This window comes from Manis pentadactyla, chromosome 7 (genome assembly GCF_030020395.1).
Source record: "Manis pentadactyla isolate mManPen7 chromosome 7, mManPen7.hap1, whole genome shotgun sequence".
Taxonomy (NCBI): Eukaryota; Metazoa; Chordata; class Mammalia; order Pholidota; family Manidae; genus Manis; species Manis pentadactyla.
This window is the reverse complement of record NC_080025.1, coordinates 106,150,742-106,155,749: the sequence shown is the minus strand read 5'-3', so window position 1 is coordinate 106,155,749 and position 5,008 is coordinate 106,150,742.

The following is a 5,008-nucleotide window of genomic DNA, read 5'->3' as shown; positions in this document are numbered from 1 at the left end:
GCTTGCACCAGTTCCAGAAAGATCATTTAGAAGGCTAGAGGGAGAAATCCGAACTCTCATTGTCAACGTTCCAAGAGATAAACAGAGCACTACAAGTCATTCCGAGGCAGCAGGATCAGGGTTTTTAAATAAATCATATTAATATGTGAATAAGACAAGCATTATTCTGTTCTTTCAAAATTTAATAGAGCTTTTGTTTTTGCCAAATCGGAAGGTGACTTAGAGCTGTGCAGCTGAGGAGCACATTGTGGACTCTGGTCTCGCCTCTCGCGTGCATGCCAGGCTCACACCCACTTTCCAAGTAGCTAATCCTGACTTACGGGGTCAGTCCACTTCTGGCAGGCAAACTCAGGCAGGTTCTGGTGGCAAGCTACCTCCTATGGCAGGAAGCCGACCATCCAACCATTCACACCTTTCCAGGAAGTAAGAGTAAAGAACAGACAGGTTCTATTCTGCAAAACTGTTTCTAAGTCTGATTTTTTTCCTTAAGCCCAAGTGACTTAAAGGGGTTCAAGTTTGTAGTCTCCACATGCAGCTCCACACAAAGAAGTGTGAGTGTGTGCATTATAAAAACTAAACAAATGTTGCCTTTTATTGCTAATCTGTGTTCTGAAGAGTGAGTGGCTTTCAAACTTCTGGCGCCTGACTCACATTTAGAAACGCATACAAACATCTCTGAAACAAAACTTTCACAGAACAGTATTTGCCCTTACAATGTGCGAAGCAGCCTGAGATTTCCCTGTTCTGTTCTATTATGCTAAAAAAGGTCTGCTTGTGTCCTTCTAAATGACTCATGACCTACCCAATTGAATTGGACCCATAGTTTAACAAATATTGCTGTAGAGGATCACTTCACAAAATATGCATTTAAATCTACATCAAAAAAAGCAAAATAGCATTGGTAATGCTTGACACTCTCAATAAGTACATGGAACTGCTGAGTGTCTGAGGTAATCTATTCAGGTCTGACAACCTACTATGGATGTTGAGCAGATTCCAGTGGGCCCAACTTTGTGGAACTATCTGCTGCTTTTTACTAAATTTTCATCACCATTATGTTTACCATGTTTGGCCGTCACCTTCTCAAACAAAGCCCCACCCTCTTCTGACTTAACTTTCAGCTAAGAGGCACTTGACTTTGCTGACCCTAAACCAGCACTATCCAATAGAACTTTCTGGGTTGATGGAAAAGAGGTACCCTTGCAATGCCAATATGGTGGCCACTAGCAATAAGTGGCTAGCGAGCATTTGAGACATGGCTAATGCCGCTGAGGAATTGAATTTTATATTTTATTTCATTTCAGTTATTTGAAATGTGGTTAGTAATTACCATATTAAATAGTATGGGCTCTAGATAAACCCTCAAAATATGTTTCTGTTTTTTCAGTATATACCTTACCCTCTGAATGTTTATGGTTAGTTGCACTGGCATCATAATGACATTGCACTTTTCACACTTGTCTGGTTCATTCTTGGACCTTTAAAACCATGTTTGTAGACAAATTCTTTGACCCATGTATATAGCTCTCTCCATTTTCCTGCCATTTTCATTTTTTTTAATTAATTTTTTTCTTTTATTTCCATCATAGCTTCCTCTTCCTAGATCTTTCAACACCCTATCCATTTTTGCAAGATGTTTTGATGCTTTTTCTCATTAAAAAAAGAAAACTAAAAACAAATCACAGGCTCAGTAAGCATGCTACATAAGAGGCGGTGACACTGAAGAGACCAATCCCCAGCTCTGTTTGGTGGTAGTGGGTGGAGAAGACTTACATTAGCTTTGGACTGCCTTTTTTGCATCGATGCATTGGAAATGTTGATTTTGCACCTGAAACTGGAGAAGATGTAAGTAGAGAAACTAGTCTACTTGAACAGAGTAATAAGTTGGGAAATAAAAAGATTTAAACACACACACACAATCTTCTTCCCTTTGGGGAGCTTCTGATTGAAGGAGGCAGACAAACATGGGTAGAAGTAAATTCACTAAGAGGCAGACTCTTCTGCCACTGTAGAAAGTTATATTATTTAAGAGGATATTGGAGAAGGAGTTCTGAGTTGGGAATGGAGGTATAGAGTGCTTCATAGAAGAGATGCTTTGCAGGCTGGGTCTTGCAGATTGGCACTTACAAGAATTAAAGGACAAGAGCATTCCAGGTTGGAAAACAGTTCTGGAAGAAGGACAGAGCTTGAGTGTGTGGCAAGTTCAAAGAAGCTAAGTTACCAAGGGTATCAGTGTCTGATGTGCAATGGGGCTTGCATTTTAGGAAGATGCATTCATCAACAAATATTTACTTAGGAGAGCAAGATAAAAATAATTGGTTAGAGGAAAGTAATACTGGAGTAGGGAGATCAACTCCTGGAGCGATGAGATAATCCAAGAGAGAGATTAACAACCTCTAAACAAGGAGGTGCCAAAGTATGTCCCACAGACTAAATCAGACCGGAAGTCTGTTTTTGTAAATAAAGTTTTATTAGTACACAGTAGTGCATACCTACTCATTCACATATCACCTATGGCTGTTTTCATGGTACAAGAGTAGAATTGAATAGTTGCAACAAAGACAATATGACTTGCAAAGCCTAAAATATTTACTATCTGGCCCTTTCAAGAAAAAGTTTGCTAGCCTGTGGTCTAAACTAGAGGGGTAGGAGTGGACAGGATAGAACGCATACCAAGGAGAGATGGTGGTGAAATCCACCACAAGATTCAGATGACAAGAGGGGACTGATTTACAAGGGAAGTTTAATTCAAGTAATCATTAGGGTCTTCAGCCTGGGAGATATCAAGGAAAGCAATTTTATTAACTGAAATAGGGATGAGAAGAAGACAGGCTAGGAAAAAAGGTAAGAATCCAGGTGTTAAAAGTGTTTGAGGTGCCCTTAGCACACCCATGTGAAGACGTACCCATCTCTGGAAGCAAGGACAGAGGCCATAACTGGAGACGTAGACTCAGGAGCCATCTGTCTAGAGTTGAGAAGTGATAAGAAGAAGATGGCCCAGAAGGAAATGAATGGAGAGAAGAAGAACAGGCTGAATCCCAGGACATGTTTATTGAAACAACAAACAGAGAAAAGAGAGCTAACGAGGAATTCAACAGAAAGGTAGGAGGAATACCATGGTATTCTGCAACTTATAGGAGGTAAAAAATATGGGAGAGAGGGCTGGCTTGCAGAGTCAGAAGCTGTCTTAAGGGTGAAACAGAAGGAGGTTGTGGAGGTGACTGGACACATCAGAACATCACTAGTATTTGGAGACAAAATCCAAGGAATGAGCAAGAGGAGAATAAATAGTGACAGAAAATGAAGATCAATCCTTTGAGAGCTTTAGCTATTGAGGACAGATGAAACCCAGCTGGAAGCTGGAGGGGCAGTCACGTCTAAGAGGGCCTCTCTTGAGGAGAGGAGAGCTTCGGGTAGGCTTAATTTACACGAATGTCAATAGACTCTGGCATGAGGACATTTCTCAGACTTTGGACATTTTACAAATTGCTCAGATGCCTTTATTTGCTTCTTTTAGAATATATATCACTGCTGTGGTCTGAAAGGTTGATGCTCATGGAACCCAAGCACAAGCTAAATGAAATGTTCCTTCTAACCAAGTAAAAATTTCCTTAGGTTTTCTAAAAGGAACCAAGGCCTTCCGAAGATCTTCATGTCAAGAGCTTCATATTCTTTGAGTTCCAAAGGTGGGAAAAGCCATGGTAAAATCTGCAATTGAGGAGAGGTTGGCATCTAGAGTCTGTGGCCTCCCCATCGGAACATCTCTCTCTCCTAAGCTCAGAAGGTTTGTGCCCAGATTCACCTTTATGGGGCCAAGGGCTTTAGCCTTTAGGAACTCTTCCGGTGTTGCCTTTGACCCATCAATTTAACATTCTATTGCAGATAGCTTTACCTTAGAGGGAGTGGAAAAGAAACTGAAAACTTCTCAAGTTTAAAACCATAAGTCCTGGGTTGAACCAACAGCTCTCAACTGGGGTCTATTTTGTCCCACAGGAGACCCTGGGCCATGTCTGGAGACCTTCTGGGTTGTTGCACCCGGAGGTAAGGTGCTACTGGCATACAGTGGGGAGGGGAGGGATGCTGTTTAACACCCTAAAATGTCCAGGACAGCCTCCACAACAAAGAATTATCTTGCCCAAATTCTCAATAGTTCTATCTAACATGCTCTGAGCCACCTGTTCTACTGAAAAAGGTGTCATGCATTAATTCACACTAAAACGTGAAGACTGATAGCATATTACTGTGACATTTTTCCTGGTGGGGATGGGTGACCTTTACAGTTGTAAGTACTTTTGGTTGCCTATCAGAAAGCCATCCCCTACTTCCTTTATCTGAACAAACCCTCTGTTTAATTTAGGAAACCACCCATACCCAGTCACAATAGGTAATTAATATATGGCATTACAGTTTTAAGGGTGGGCATGCAAGATAGATTGGCCCAATCAAACTAAAAGATTAGAGTGCTAATAAATGTTAACAAAGGATTGTCCAGGGAAAAATATATTCATAAATACATACATATGGGTATCTACACATGTATGTATAGAAATACATATATTTATTATAAATTTTTACTGATCTAAAGGATGTGAACCCAATAAAATAAAACATGTATTGTTCTTTATTGTGAATTCCACACAGCCGATTGATTTTCACAGAATACTTTAATTGGCTTTTGCTTCTTGCATCTATAGCCAACCTATGGTTGCAGTTGACTGATGAGGATAATATTAATATGAATGTTGGCTCTTTTAGTTTATGTTGATGAATGAAGATAAATGGTCAGAATTTCACTCATTTTTCAGTTGTGTGAGTGACTTTGCTGAATCAGATAATAGTGGCAGAAAAGGTCCTCAAATTTTTGTACTACTCCCAGTGTAATAGTTTTAGAACAACACTCTTTGTTTGATCTGCATTATTTACATTTCTCCATTACTTTTTTAAGTCCCGACAATCCAAAAACCATAAAACATACCTGACTTACAGCATCTTCCCATTTCTGTGTGTG